Here is a 15662-nt window from a genome sequence, read left to right on the forward strand (position 1 = left end):
CTTGGGAGAGGGACCAAATTAAACCCCTCCATCAGTTCAAAACTTCAGCGAGTTCTGGACAGAGAACTGATTCTGATTTTGCAGCTGTCGCGAGTTTTACCAAACATGACAGGTTACAGGGTGGAACAAGGAGGGCAATGAAGAGATTCTAGTGACGTATTCACCTCCTCTTCTCTGTGTATGGAGGATACCGAGGAATGCATAGCTGCAAGTGTTGAGGCCTGCACCCTCAGTCATCGACGGGATTTCACGTGTGTCAGAAACAGATATGCAAGAGGAAGACAGGAAGCGACCCTGCAAAATGTAAAACTTCATCCAGAAATTTACTCATAAGCAAAATTAACGTTATATAATATGTTGATGACTAGCATATGTACGAAGCTTCTCTCCGTTGATATGCAATTTTTGTGAACAATACAATAGCAACAAAGCTGGTGAAGGGGCTAGAGAACAAGTCTTACAAGGCGCGGCTGAGGGAGCTGGAGTTGTTTAGCCTGGAGAAGAGGAAGCTGAGGGGAGACCTTATTGCTCTCTACAACTACCTGAAAGGGTGTTGTAGAGAGGAGGGAGCTGGCCTCTTCTTCCAAGTAACAGGGGACAGGACAAGGGGCAATGGCCTCAAGCTCCGCTAGGGGAGGTTCAGGCTGGATGTCAGAAAAATATTTTCACAGAAAGGGTCATTGGGCACTGGAACAGGCTGCCCAGGGAGGTGGTAGGGTCTCCATCCTTGGAAGTATTTAAAAGATAGGTAGACGAGGTGCTCAGGGATATGGTTTATTGGCTTATAGGAATGGTTAGACTTGTAGGAATGGTTAGACTTGATGATCCAAGAGGTCTTTTCCACCCTGGTGATTCTGTGATTCTGTGAAAAAAAAACCCAAAAAACAGAAGCAGAAGCAAAGAAACAGAATAACAGTATCTATCAGAACCTGCTAACCATTCACAAAGTCCAATACAAACTTCTTTCAATCAAAAGTGGCTAAAAAGGGAAATAACTCTCTCCAGCTTTTGATCCCACTGATGAATGATCTTACTTTGCAGGGATTAAGAAGTCAGAGCATTTTAATATCTTTACAGTTGATAACTCCCAGTAGAGACAAACATGTTTAATGCTTGAGTTATAAGTTAACACTGGGTGTATTAAATATATTACAAGAGATTTATCAGAAAGAGCATTAAAGACTCTTATTAGCTCCAGCTACAAATATCTATCATGAAGGAATGGCTGTATGTGAGTTACTTGCCTTCAAAATGGTAGGCCTTATTTAAAACTCATTTCAGTGGATGCTTTTCCACTGATTTCAGCAGCTTTGGGTCAGGCCTTCTTTTATTAGAAAGATATTTAATTTAATAGTGAGAGGAAGGACTGAAAATCCAGACACCAGCATTTCTCATTGCCTTCTCATGACAGGCAAGGTTACTCAATGCAATCAAGATTTGGCATATCGCAACCGACATAAACTGGACGTCAGCTGCAGGAAAACATCTTTCATAAAAGATCAGATTAAAGAAGTGAGAATTTCAGATGGAGAATGGGGGCATATCCCAGCTATTACTAGACTATCTAAAAGGTGTCTACATACTTTAACTAGCACTGGTACTAGCTGTTCCTTCTCTGATAAAAGCAATGGAAGTTTTGCTACTGACTTCCACTAGGGAAGAATTAAAGCTATGTGACTTGGTATAATTATACAGATAGGCATTTCAAAAGGAAACTAGGATCAAATGGCTATATGATTTACATCTGTTTTTGAAAGGGCAACCTTATGTGAAGTGGAGAAGGATTATGAGTATTTCAGTTTTTTTGATATAGAAATCCCACATGTATGCTTAATTTAGCACACTACCTTTCCTGTGATTAAGTTAGATTGATAGCAATGAAGATAAATCTTTTTTTTTTCCCCTGGAGGTAAGCTAATAAATACAAGAAATATGGTGGCTAATAGGAATAAAGTGGTTAGGGTCACAAGAGAGACGTCATCAAATACTGATACTTTTTTTTTTTTAACTAGCAAGATGTGACCAGTCAGCTATCACATTAGTCAGCTTGCCTTTATATTGCATCCTTCCATAGTATGGTTTAAGTAAGTGGATTTAAATTTCCCCAATACCCCCAAAAAGCAAGAAAATCAAATGACAGATTAGGCCCAAGTGGCCTATGAATTTATACTTGAACACGTCTGCACCAAAACCAGAGAATAAACAGTAGCAAGAACCATCAGCAACCTGTCACAAATGAGTTTTATAGGAGAGGAGATCTGTGATCAAAGGCTGCAGCATTCATCCCTCTCAGACCCACCACCTCCAGGGCACAGCTGGGTCAGACCACATCCCTACAGGAGCCTGGGGGCTCGGAAGTTGGGAAAAGGAGGCAAGTTTGTCCATATTAATGGGACACCCCCCACACACACTCCCCCCACCCCCGATTGAATAGTCTGTACAAAACTGTGATTAAATAGGTAGGAAAGAAAAGAGAGCCAGATGGCTTATGAGATGGATATCTTCGGGTCATCTTTCAAATTCAGCCTGTGCTGTTTGTGGTTGAAACTCGCCACCAGCGTTTATCTTCTAAACTTAGGCTACGTAATAACTAGGTGGCCACTCAAGAAGATCGTTGCTGCCTTTCATTACTACTACAGTCTCAAAATGGGAATAATGGCAATTATTTTCAGAAGGTACCAGCCTGATTGCAATACCCTAATTACACTAAGTAGCCCAGAAGCTGCAGCTAAGTTCAAAAGTAAAGTTTCCTTTCAGGTAAGGGGAAGAATCTGGTCCTACTACCCTTGCTGTTCTTGACAAAGGGGCCAAATAATTAATGGTTTCAGTCCTATATTCATAATTAATATGGATGTTTTATCTGGAAGGACATATGAAAATGTTGTCTTCCGCTGACTGCAAGTAACACAAATGGACTCATCTAAATTGCATGTTATTGCACTACACTGCTTCCTAGGTCTGTCATCAGTGCTTTCACATCTTATGACAGTTTTTGAGCTGATTCTTCACGTTCCTGTAAAATGCAAAGTTACATTAGATCAGTAGTGTCATGTAATACGGCATGAGACATTGCCACTGTATGAATAGGGTATAGAAATATTTTTCATTTTCTTTTTTCCTGGAAACTTAGCATGATTCTTAGCTTTCTGAAAAATAATCTATGTTGAGACATTGTAAGGTGGAAAGGAGAGTAAGAACAACAATTATGCATGAAGGTTAAGAAAATATAATGATTTGTGAAAGTATATAATTAGGAAATTTTGCATGTTGAATTACTGCACTACTCAAAGTATATATTTTATTTCCTGGGTGAAGTGCACACATTTAAGCCAAACTGTTGAAAGAGTAGCTGCAGTAGTGTTGCCACACTGATACACAAGCCACAAATCCTGTTGTTGGGGTAGGTTATTCACAAACAGTTTCTCTGACATTCTCTGTCTGTGAAGTTAGTTGGGCTTTGGGAAAAAAAAGCAAAAGAACACCTGATGTTCTGTTTTACCTTCTCAGCTTTAACTCGCTGACATTAAATTAAGACATTTATTATGCTTGTGGTTTTTAACAGTTGAAATCTGCACATATTTCTTATGCATTTACAGCCATCGTGTAGGGATGATGCTGTAAAAAAGCTGTCACCTTACTGATATTGTCACGAGCTGAGCATGCAATTGCCTTTCAGGAGGAGACTCAGTAAATCACAGAGGTTCTGACCCTGGTTCACAGAAGGGACATACCATGCACCACTGTGAACAGTCTAGCTCCGTCTTCTTGATAACTTCCTTGGGGGTAGTGGAAGGCTCTCAGTTCCCCCTGGAGCCATTTCTTGTCCAAACTGAACAAGATTAGTTCACTCAGCCTCTCTTCACTGGACAAGTACTCCAGCTCCAAACCATCCTGGTGGTCTTCCGCTGATCTTGCTTCTCTTTAATGACGCCTTTCTTGTATCAGAAAGGGTGGGTAAAACAGCATTATAAGTGCAGTCTAAGAAATGCTAGGTGAGGGAGGATGGTAGCTTTCCTTAACCTATTGACTGTTGTCTGGTTAATACAGCCAAGCATGCCATCACTGCCAGGGCACAGGGATGGCTCATGTTCGGCTTGCTGTCTGCCAAGACCCCCAGGACTGTTCCTGCAGTGCTGCCCCTAGCCTGTAACACTGCAGAGAGATTCTTCCCTTCCAAGCACAAAGTACTGAATTTATTCCTGTAGAATTTTGTAGGCTTCCTGTTGACCCATTCCTCTAGCCTGTCTAGGTCCCTCTGAATGGCAGACCTGCTCTCAGATGTATCAGTTGCTCCCTCCGATTGGTGTCATCTGCAAGCTTCACAAATATGCATTCCATCACCTCCTCCGGGTCACTGCTGAACAGGATTGGTCCTAGGAGAGACCCCTGTGGTGCTCCTCTTGTTATTCACCTCCTGTTAGTGTATGACCTATGAATCACTATCCTCCAAATAATTTTCATGCATCTATTTGTCCACCCATACAGACCTTAAAGTCCTAACTTGGGTACCGCGACAATATGGAGGACAATGTTGAAAGGCCTTGCTAAATTAATATCCATTGCTCTCCCATTCTCCACAAACCCAGTGATTTTGTCATGGAAGCCAACTATGATTTACCTGTTTGACTCTTTTCTGCTCTTTTCAAAAACAAAGGCAATTCCACATGTTTAGTATCAAAAACTTCATACCTTCTCACAAAGCTATACTTTTACCATCACAGAATTTAAAACATGTAATGATTTATGAGTAAAAATATACATCAGGGCTCTAGAGAGGGCCACCAGCAGTGAAGTAATGACTAAAGCCTATAAATAAGATCCTGGCCTCAGCATGCTTAAGAATCAAGGAACCGTGGAAATCGGTAGCTACATGCAGACTAATAAATTGAGTGCCTGAGCTGTTCGTGTGCCTTGGGACAGGATTGACTGTGCTGTTAGCACGTTCAGTGGCACTGCTTGTCCTGGGCCAAATAAAACTCTTACAAATAGTTCCTGGCCACAATTTGGCAGCTGAAACAGCCCAGGGACTGCTCCCAGTAGGCAATTTGCACACAAACATGTCGTTTTAGGGACCATGAGTTTACTAATGAAACTGTGGGCTGTGCCAGGCCAACTGGCCCTAGAGCCCATGATGCACCTGAGCACATTTAATCAGCTGTTATACACCGAGACACTGAAAGATTTTTGTCCAGTTCAACCAGTTCAGATGTGACTCTGTCCTGATCAATGCATGCCTCTCACCTGTAAAAAATTTTAAAACTAAGAATAGGTTTCATAATATCTAACCTTTTCTTTGGAGACTCATGCTAATACAACCAAACCACTTCTCCTGTTGGCATTTATGAAGTTGAAAGCGACTTTGCAAATAATTTTCAAAGGCAGCTTGTACAGCTGTGATACTGTTTTATCACAACCATGATTAATCATGGAGCATTTCTTTCCTTATCTGAACAGTATCACAAAACTGATCACACTCAGGTCCATTCAGAGAGCTAAATCCCTCCCTCATATATGAACATGCTACCCTCACTGACATTCCCGGTGTGAAAGTGTGAAATAATATAATGAGACAACTGGCTTCAAAGATAGAGAAAAGTGACTTTGTCCAGTCAGAATGGGATGGTTTTTCAGAGGCACAAGAGACACCTAATTCCCATTAAGGATCAATGAGATTTAGCCAACTATCCCCACACAGTGACCTGCAAGCTCCAGAAAGGGGGACTCTGAGTCCCTGATAAGATAAAACTCCAAGTGGATGTGTCTAATGCAGGGCTTAGCAGGGTGCGCACCTCTGGGGCCGTTTGTGTTTACATATTCACCAGTTCCTGCAGCTGATTGAGGCACAGTCATACAACAACATCCTGAGTACTTTCAGCTCCTCCTGAGGAGGTAGGAGAGCAGGGAACAGCTTGAAGCTGAAAGCCACCTTTAGGAATAATTGAAATGTAATATCCTAGCTGGTGAGAGAAAGCCACAATGAGATCAGAGTTTGCATTAGTTTAGTTGATAGCTAAACAGTTCCACAGATGTGCTGAACCATGAAACACATAAACATGCAAGAGGAAAGACGTATTTTGTCAGTAAACTTTATGTGAAAACATCACAAATGTGAAAACATCAGTAATGGGATATGGCTTAAATGAAAACATGGTCAGTTTTCTGTGGACAGATCAGCCCGTTTGCTGCAATATAAAACTTTTTATTAAATGAGTAGTTTTTATTAATAATTGCACCAGTGAAACCTCATTTTACAGACTGATTAAATCTTCTCTGTATCAAGACATGAGAAGGAGGAGAGAATTACTGGGTTTCAGTCATAATTTTGTCTGCCACCAGGAGCTGCATATAGAAATCGTGGGGTGCAGAGATTTTCATGCCACCCTTGCCCAAGAGAGGACCATCACACGCAGCAGCAGAACTCACCTGTGCCTACAGCAGCATTGCATCCTGCAGGAATGGGCCAGTTCATTGTGGTTGGTTTTCTTCTCACTATTCATTTTCTTTGGTGGCTTACCCTACCAAAACTATCAGGATCACATGAAAAAATGTCATGACACTTCACTCCAATGTAGATAATGCTGTGGGTTTACAACTTTGAGTACGCTGTTACTAGTCAAACACAGATTTCCTAAGTACATAACACTTCTGTCTGCATTCAAGAAGTCCTCCAAATCTATCTGCCAGTCTCTTTGGCTTACAATGGCAACTCAGCCATTACATTAATGAAACACGAGAGGGTTCTATCTGTTCACGAACAACTAGGAAACAGAAACTGACTACAAAGACTTTTTCCATCCCTTTTTTTGCAACAAATCAGGCAGGTTTGCAATATGGTGCCTGCTTCCGTGACAGAAAGCTCAGTCTGGGTAACATCTATCTTCCAGGTTTTTTATAGGTCTCCATGTGATACCGATGTGTCAGGACTGCTGGATTTGTAACCTTAATGATGGACAAAATCATATGCATTGAGGAAGGACTGAGATTTCTCTTGGTTTTAGCCTGGTCAGAAAAGCTTTTGGGGCTGGACAAGATACTGATTCTACATGAAGATAAATGGTTTTGTACAAAGATAACAGTGGTTGCATCTGTTCTCAGGAAACTAAGCTCTCTCCGGGGTCTGTGATTCTCAGATTGAATCTCTCCTTCATAGGGAGACTGCTGGATGAAACACAAGGGGAGAGTTGATCAACTGGACACAAGACAAAAAAAGAATCTCTTTCTGCATTAATGACGGCAAAGCTTTCGGTTCAGTAATGCAAAAGCCCAGAACAGGAGCAGAATGCTGAATACCTTATTAGTGTGGCCAAAACAAAGTTTCAACTCAGTTCTCTGTAGATGTTCCTGCACACTTAATGCAATGGCTAGTTGTAAAAAGAATCTCAGTCAGAAATACTCAAAAAAGATGTCACCTACCCTGAATTTATACCTGCTGTACATATTTTTTCTGGAGTTCTAATAGGTTAATACTTCTGGACACTTAAAGCACATTGATTTTACTTAGCATTGGCAAAGTGTAGGCAAGCAAAACAAGCCTAGGTAAAAGCATCTGATTTATTCTTTAAGTTTTGTCATGAGATTTTTTGCGAATTTTGTATATGTGTATACATATACATATAGGTATGTATGTGTACATACTTCTGCTTATTTGCAAATGTGTATAGAAAAATAGGAAACAGAAGTGTCTTTGTCCTTCCATCAGCTACAAAGGGAGTTTAGATGGTGAGATCATCTGTCAACATCTATCCTGTAAATGTTTAAATATGGACAGATAAGAGTGTCATTGATTGTAGAATCATAGAATAACCAGGTTGGAAAAGACCCACCAGATCATTAAGTCCAACCATTCCTATCCAGTTCCTTTATTCTATAGATTTCAGGCTAGATTAATAGCAGTTTAGCAGGAGAAGCATGAACCCAGACAGTAAGCTGTCAGTTGCAGCCAGTCAACAGTGGGCTGTAAAATTGCCTTTTTCAGTCAGTAAGTAGCATGGAAGTTAGAGGCTGATTTTGTTGGATGCAGCATCCTTCCCTTTCCTGAAGTGTTGTACTGCACTGTCACCTATGTATAGGCTGTGCAAATTCTTTGTGTGCTTTGAGTTCTCTGGAGCTGTAAATCTGTCGTATAAGTGGCAATTAATAATTAAAAAGAAAAGGAGGAGCACAAAAAAGAGCATGCTCCAAAGTTCATAGAAATCAGAGGACGGATATCAGTGAATTCAGAGGGCTCTGGATCAGGCCCAATGCCTTTAATTATGTCTGAAGTGAGAACATAAATATGACTTTTTTAAAAAAAAACAACAAACACCAGAACTTCCTATGCCAAAGTAACAAAACTTCTAATGTGCCTGCTCAAGAAGTTCAACTCTTTATGAGACCAAATTAACAACGTCTATCCCCAAACAACGTAAAACTGAACAGAAACTCCTTGTGGGAGACCTCCTTCATGCTACAGCACTACACAGCTGCCTTCAGGAGCATCAGAGCTTGCAAATTCTATTTTAGACTCCATTGGTAAGTGACACTAGCATTCATGGAGATTAAATTATTTGGAAACATCAATAGCAATGTGATGGACAATCCTATGGAGCAAAATAAGGCTAAATGCCAGGTTCATATCACGCTCATATAAAGTCAGTATCTAATGGCTTCAACTAAATTCCCAGAAATAGGACTAGTAATGAGTTTCTGTGATGTCTCAGAGCTCCATGTGGCATGTTCCACGTATAAACCCACAGACCAAGATGTGCAAGCAAAAGTATTGGGACTGCATCTAAGTCAGCAACAGCTTAAGCCTTCTTGCTCATTCTCTGTTTGCCTATCTGGAATAAAATGTGTGAGGACAAAGACATAGAAAATTTCACCTGTGGAGATATTTTAAATATAGAACCCATAGTTACAAAACACTCCAGTTTTCCCTTTACAAAAATATGTTTTCACATATCCTCCACCTTCTTGAACTCTATCTGTGTAACAGTTTCTACCATATCAGAAAATAATTATTAAGCACTGATTAAAAATTTAGCCTCAACTAATACAGTTGCTCTGGCCTCCACAAAAAAAAAAGAGAAAGATTTCAATTAATACTTCCCCTGTGCTTCCTCCTCCACCTCCAAAACCTGCAGTGGGATCACAGTATGTTTAAATGTGGTGTAGCCTATAAAGCACAGACACAGAACAAGCACGACAAAGTAAAAAGGGAGCAAGGAACTGTTTGAAGAGACGGAGATCATAAAATCATTGGCTGTGCAGCTTAAAAGATGTAGCAACAGGTTTTGCTGTGGCAATCCAAAGCTCCAAGGAGACTTCCAGTACCTGAAGGTAGGTGTGGATAGTGATTACCAGTGATTTTTGTGCTCCTGGAAAGGATACAGCACAAGAGTTATACATTACTACAAAGCTGATGTTTTTGAAAAGAGTACCATGTATTTGGTATAAATAAGTTAAAAAATATTTATTAAATAGGAATTTGTTTTATTACATTAGTTATTTTTATTATTACATTAGTGTTTCAGTCATTTGAGTCCCAAGTACCTACAAAAATTTTCCAGAAGGAAAAATTATATCAGAAACTTCAAGATTATTAAAAAAAAATACAGTGAGTTTTTGGATCTTCATCGCTGTCTTTTTGCAGGTGTTAGATTTTATGTACCAAAATAATCAAGAATGGTTAAGTGATGAAAGCTGCAATTCTGCTTTTAGTATAAGGTTTCTTTCACAGGAGACGGAGAAAAACATTAAGTGTAAGACCACCAGGACCAATGACACTACGTATTTTTGGGTTGTTTTTTTTCCAAGCATTCATTGTAAGGGTTTCATTTTTTATTGTACTTTATTTTAGACAGCTGTGATGACTGTCTTCTAAAATGTTCCCCAAATGCATGTGATTATTTCTGCCTTTCTATATTCTTAACCAGACAAATGATATCTCTCTCACTGGGTTTTACCAAGTGGGGGGAACTGCCTCTGACTACCAGTCCCTTTTGTTTAGAGGACAGTTTGCACTAGGTAGCTTCTAAATACAGGGGACAGTTGTCTTGTAGAGATTTATGTGGAAATTGTATAATTACATGCAAGTAACATGAGGGGAAGAAAGCACACAAATCTGCTTCTCTGCAGTCATAATTTTGTTGAAAGTCAACCAAGGGAACAATCCCAAATTGCCACCTATCATTGTCACTGCCTCTGCATCAGAACTAGATCAAGTACTGCTTGCTGAGGAGAAAATACAGCAAAATGTTTAATACTGCTACTACTAATAAATAATAATGATACATATTTTATGCTACTGTAATGCAAACCTAAAGAGGCTAAAACCAGACCAGCGCAAGACAATCACGCTACTTGAAGTTTGGCTTGTCCATGCAGTCACAAGGCCTAAAAACCAGAGGAGAAGGCTGAGCTATTGTCTGTCAATGGACCACCCCAGCTACCAAATCAACTGCGGAGCACCTTCATCTGCTGCTGCTTTTACCCGTTAACACATTCCCAGCAGGATACAATAGGTGAGATAATTTTACCTACTGAGAATAAACAATCTTTTGGCATGCCACTCATTGGCAGAAACTTGCAATAAATCTTGGGTAATAAACTAAATGATATGTATCTATGTATATCTATGTATAAAGGATTTTTAAAAACAAAATCCACATTTAGAAAAGTAAATATAATACTAGGTGCTTAAATTTAAACATACTTATAAAAATGAAAGAATCATGGTTTCAGTTTTTTCTGTTCATAAAATGGGGATAATGTTACATAGCCATTTTCTAAATTACTACAGGATGTTTAGATGGGAGCCTCTACATTAGGGTACAGTAGTACTGTTTTCAGTCTCTCTCTCCATACAATATTAAGTGCAACACTTCCAAAAACACATCCTGTCTACAATATCATATAGTCAAGTCTGATTTTTAAAAAATAAAGGAGAGTGACTAATCAAACACACATTACAACTGTGCCACTGGGTCAGTAATTGAGAAGTTAAAAAAAGAAGTTAATTCAATAAAATATTGATTCTGTAAAACAGATTACAGGAAACCATACATACCACTAACTTAATTTATGAGTATTTATATTGCAGGAATTATACCAATGTATCAAACATGATGCCTTCAACTTTAGTTCAAAAGACATTTTTATCTCTAAGCTTTAACAACAGGTCTGAAAATAATGCAGCGTTTTAGCAGCCCATTTTCATATTCTTTAAAAGCAACACTCTAGTGCATGATTGTTAAGGATCAAGTTGGGATTGTGTGGAGAATATTAAACTTATACCAAATAATACATCTGTTTTGAATAAAAGATGTTGCATAGAGTTCCAGTTCATTTTTTTTCCAACACTTTGCTGTGTGTGTTGTAGCTGCTAAGTGAAATCACACATCAGATAAATACATCACTTCGGTAACAGATTGCTAATCAACTGTCTGACATGTTCTGAAATATGTGGGTCAAAAATACTTGGGGGCAAAGGCTTTTCTAGTTTGGAAAAAACCTGTTTCCCATTCTCTTGTGGTTCATTCTTCTATCTCTGAGCTGCTAAGAGTGCTACCACTGCCTCTAGGCTGATGCTAGATCATTTCCTCCATTGTGGGCAAGCAGCAGATCTTATACAATGTTCTCCACCCATTTTCAAAAGCTGATCTGACTGCAGTCATATTTGCTGACCTATCAGTCTCCAGCAAACAAACAGGTTGTTCCTAACAAGAGAACCACTACTATACTGTTTGATTGCTGTATCTTATGACTTGAATATTGTTTTGAAGAAAATTCGTTTAAAAATCTGATACTTGGATTTTTCTTTTGTTTTAAATCTTCAATGGAAGATTGTAATAGGAAACTGGAAACTTTCCCTAGTGAACAGCTTGCCAAAAGTGCTGTCTTTGCCTCACTAATATCAATAATGTCAAAACATTACACTATAAAATATTGATGTTAAATATCTATGTTATAAAAGATACACAAAACCAGTATCAATAACTAGCATGACTAGTTCCTAATATTCAAACAAATATATTTTTAATACTTTCATTGAAACAGCCATTTAGCTCTTTGCCTGGTCCTTGCAGGGGCAACCAGATGAGAGCCCACCTGGCATCAGGGCTGCTCACCACGGGAGACCACTTTCTCTTCTTCCCCTGTTGGCTGACCTTTGTGTCCAGACCTGCTACCCACCTCCCTGGACATGTCCACGAGGAACTGCAGATCACCATCTCAGGGGAAAACGTGTCAAATAATAGAAATCACAGCCCAGTGGATGCTTCTCTTGAAGGAGAGAGGCCCACACTGTAATATCTGAGATGGATGCCACAGGGCCAATAATGGCCAAGGCCCTCCTGAGCACATGCCAAAAGCTACAGCTGCCCCAGTGGTTTGGGTTGCTAAGAGAGCTCTGCCACCACTTTCATTCCTCTCAGTGAGTCTCTAACAGCAATAGTCTGTGGACTATGTTTGGTGGGACTGAGTGAATCCTGTGCTGCTTGCCTAGCGCACTGCAGAAGCAGCGACTGCACCTCCCACAGCTTACCCTACAAGAAAAGGCATGCTTTGAGTCCCACAATCTTCTGTCTTGTCTGTTTTCTGTGCAAGAGCAGCCCAGCACAGAGCCTGAAGGTCTCCTCTGCCTCATGAGCCTCCCTGGCCACTTCTCATCCAGCGCTATTCTAAGCCCCCATAATGCCTGCCCAGCTCACCTCCACACTGTGCCCCGAGACAGTTAAACAAGTTTATATTCCTTTCCAGCAGCTAGACCACAAAGTGGCTACCCTTCTAACCATCACAGAGCAGGTGAGGAGCCTCCGTTGGCCAATTTGTACTCCAAGCTATAGGCAACTTGATGCATGAGCAATGTAGGCTGGAGGATCTTTGCGGGACAGTTGATGTGGCATGCTGACAAGTTTCCCAGACTCACATCACTGCCCAATACAATGGAAAACGGGTGCACAGGAATGCTATATGTGCTAGGCTGCAGCCACTCTTCTGATTCCTCCAGAACACCCTGTAGAATTTCTGGCAGCATTCCTTCCTTTTTCTCATTCTTGATACCCACCTTATCTGCACCTCCACCTCCTTGTCTTCACAAGAACTCTCTGTCAGCCTCTTCCAGGGGAAGGGGAGGAGGGCATTTTATTTTTTTTATTTCCTAATTATGGAAAAAAAAACAGGAGAAACAGCTTCCCTACCAAGGCCTAGAGTCAAGGACCAGTGCAATTATACAAATATTTGTCCTAAATAATCCTCCAGCCTCCAACTGACTCCACTCAGGAGCCACCAATATTTTCTGTGTATTTGGTGATTTAAACTCAATCTGATGCCCTCTACTTCTTATACTGGAAAAAACAATCTACTGGAAAATCAATCCATCTTCAGCTTCTCCACTCCACTGACACATCTTGTATCATCATCTAGTGACCTCTTCTCCATGCTTTGATAACCAGATAAGTCCACGTACACTAAAGGGTCACGGAGCTGCCAGCTCCCAGGAACACAACCTTGCCTACATCAACAGGTATCAGAAACAGAAAACTTAGTAAAAACACAAACACCACCTGTTACTCAGACTGATCCTGAGCTGACCTTCAAATATTTCCTCACTGGCGTAATTCTTTGTGGTTTTCTTATAACCTTAGGCAGATGGATGTGATGACAGAAGAAATACTTTGAACCCGATTAACTTCTGTTTTATAGGTTTGTGCAGTCCTTTTTCCTCTATCTGTGAAGCAGATAAAGAGAGTTCTTATATACTTTAGTACCTGCTAAACACCAGGGCCATTACAGTCCCAGTGGGATCTGACTGAAGGCACAGCTCCTTTCTCCTATACAGAGCAACTCTCTTTGGATAGACTCTTTAGCTTATGAAATCTGCCAGTGCAAGGGCATCAATGCTTGGTGTTTCTGAGGCAAAGAAAACCTAGTTACATCAGCAGATGTTCTTAAAGCCGGTCAAATGTGGCACATACAAGAAATATAACTTCCAGTGGAAAGAAAATTTGTTTATGGAGTGGGAAGTTTTCAGGCGGGCTCTTGCAATCTAAAGGGACATCTACTACCAGCTCTGCCAACGACGCTTGCCATGTTCTCAGTATTTCTATCACCTCTTCGTTCTCAACAAAGGCACTTCTCAACTATTGGCGTAAGTCAGCATCAGATTAGGATCTCTCTACTGTTACTGTCACCATGAGTGTTACATCAACAGAGCAGAGCTCTGCAAGCTGAGTCCAAGGTTGGCCAACTGAAGGAGATTTTGTGCCATTGGAGTTACACTAGGCTCTGGACCCCACAGGTTAACCTGGCAGCAGCTTTCTTCTGGCAGCACAGCTGTGTCCACACCAGGAACTTTGCTGGCTGAGCTTCACTGAGAGGTGGGATTTATGTTTTTTTTCAGAGCCAGGCTAACATCATTATGTGAGGAAAACCTTCTAATCTAGGCCTGGTCTTAAAATGAACATCTCCTACACCAGTCTAGAAAGTACAATTACCTCTGCATGTATTAATAAACTTTTCTTGCCCCTCAACTCCAACGGTAAAAAAAGTGTGTTTGTGTTCTCCTAAAGAAAAGGAGGTGGAAAGAGTGGTGACACTGATGGATCATATGAAAAGTCAGAAATGCTTCACTAGTTTTGCTGTGGTAGCAGCGTTTGCTGCATTAACACGGTGATCAGTGAAGCATCTTCTTACTCCTAGTATGTGAGACACACGGGATCATGGTGCACTTTAGGGCAGAATCAGCTTCAGCTTTGGAAAGCAGAGAAAAAAAACCTCACTTTTTCAGAGCCTGTAGGACTACTGCCATGCAAAGTCTTTTTTTAAAAAAAGCATTTATTTAATTTGTTTAATTGCTGGGCTTACAGATGTCCTACTTTCGATTCTAGTACAGAGATGGGAAAGTTAAACAAAATTAATATGCATTTAGAAATGAATCAACACATTGAACATTAATGCCAGATCATCTGTTTACTTGTTGATATTTAGAGCCTTTTTGCTATTGGACCACATTCGTCTTGCCAGGAGAAAAAAAACAGACCTCATTGTATGAATCTCCTTGGACAAATAACATAAGCTGGAGAACTTACACTGTTGTATAAACAGGTTTGAGTAGGAAACAAAGTGATGTGAAAGGGCTTTTCTTCATAAGCCTCATGTTAGATATGACAGTTTGTCCTTCCTTGTAGTTACACATGGCTACTTCGGTACTTTATTCTGAGAAGTCACAGCATCTCCAGCATACCTCACTCCAGAGACACAGATAAAAAGATTAGTTAACAAAAAAAAAGACAAAAAGAATAAGCAGATAGTGTGCCAACCCTATATCCATGTCAGGATCATACCACTTTACCCATATCTGTTTGGAACTGTTGTCACCATGTGCATCCTCTGCTATCCTTAAACACCCGGTAGACTTTTACAGGTACTTTTTCTGACTGACTTGATTTAACAACAAGGAAGTCTTCACTGAGAGAAATTCTGTAACTCATGTGACAGATACCTGGAATGAGGGCCAGTTAGACATCTTAAGTCATGTGGCAAATAAATACAGAAAAGCAGTGCCAATACACCATTACACTTGTCATTTTATTAATTAGGAAAATGAAAAAGGATCTTGCAACATAAAATGAGACTCTTTGTATTTAGGCAGTAAGTTACATCTCTTTGATTACTGAATATGT

General features: G+C 40.2%; 1 protein-coding gene across 1 annotated transcript in view; it reads right to left on the minus strand.

The window, feature by feature from the left end:
• Window positions 1-654: 654 nt before the first annotated feature.
• The window catches only part of ATXN10 (ataxin 10), a 351563-nt gene continuing 336555 nt past the window's right edge, over window positions 655-15662 (minus strand). The window contains exon 12 of the mRNA XM_069864404.1: window positions 655-666. The gene's annotated coding sequence lies outside the window, so the exon portion shown is untranslated. The remainder of the gene's footprint in view (window positions 667-15662) is intronic.

Source organism: Phaenicophaeus curvirostris, chromosome 1 (assembly GCF_032191515.1).
Source record: "Phaenicophaeus curvirostris isolate KB17595 chromosome 1, BPBGC_Pcur_1.0, whole genome shotgun sequence".
NCBI lineage: Eukaryota > Metazoa > Chordata > Aves > Cuculiformes > Cuculidae > Phaenicophaeus > Phaenicophaeus curvirostris.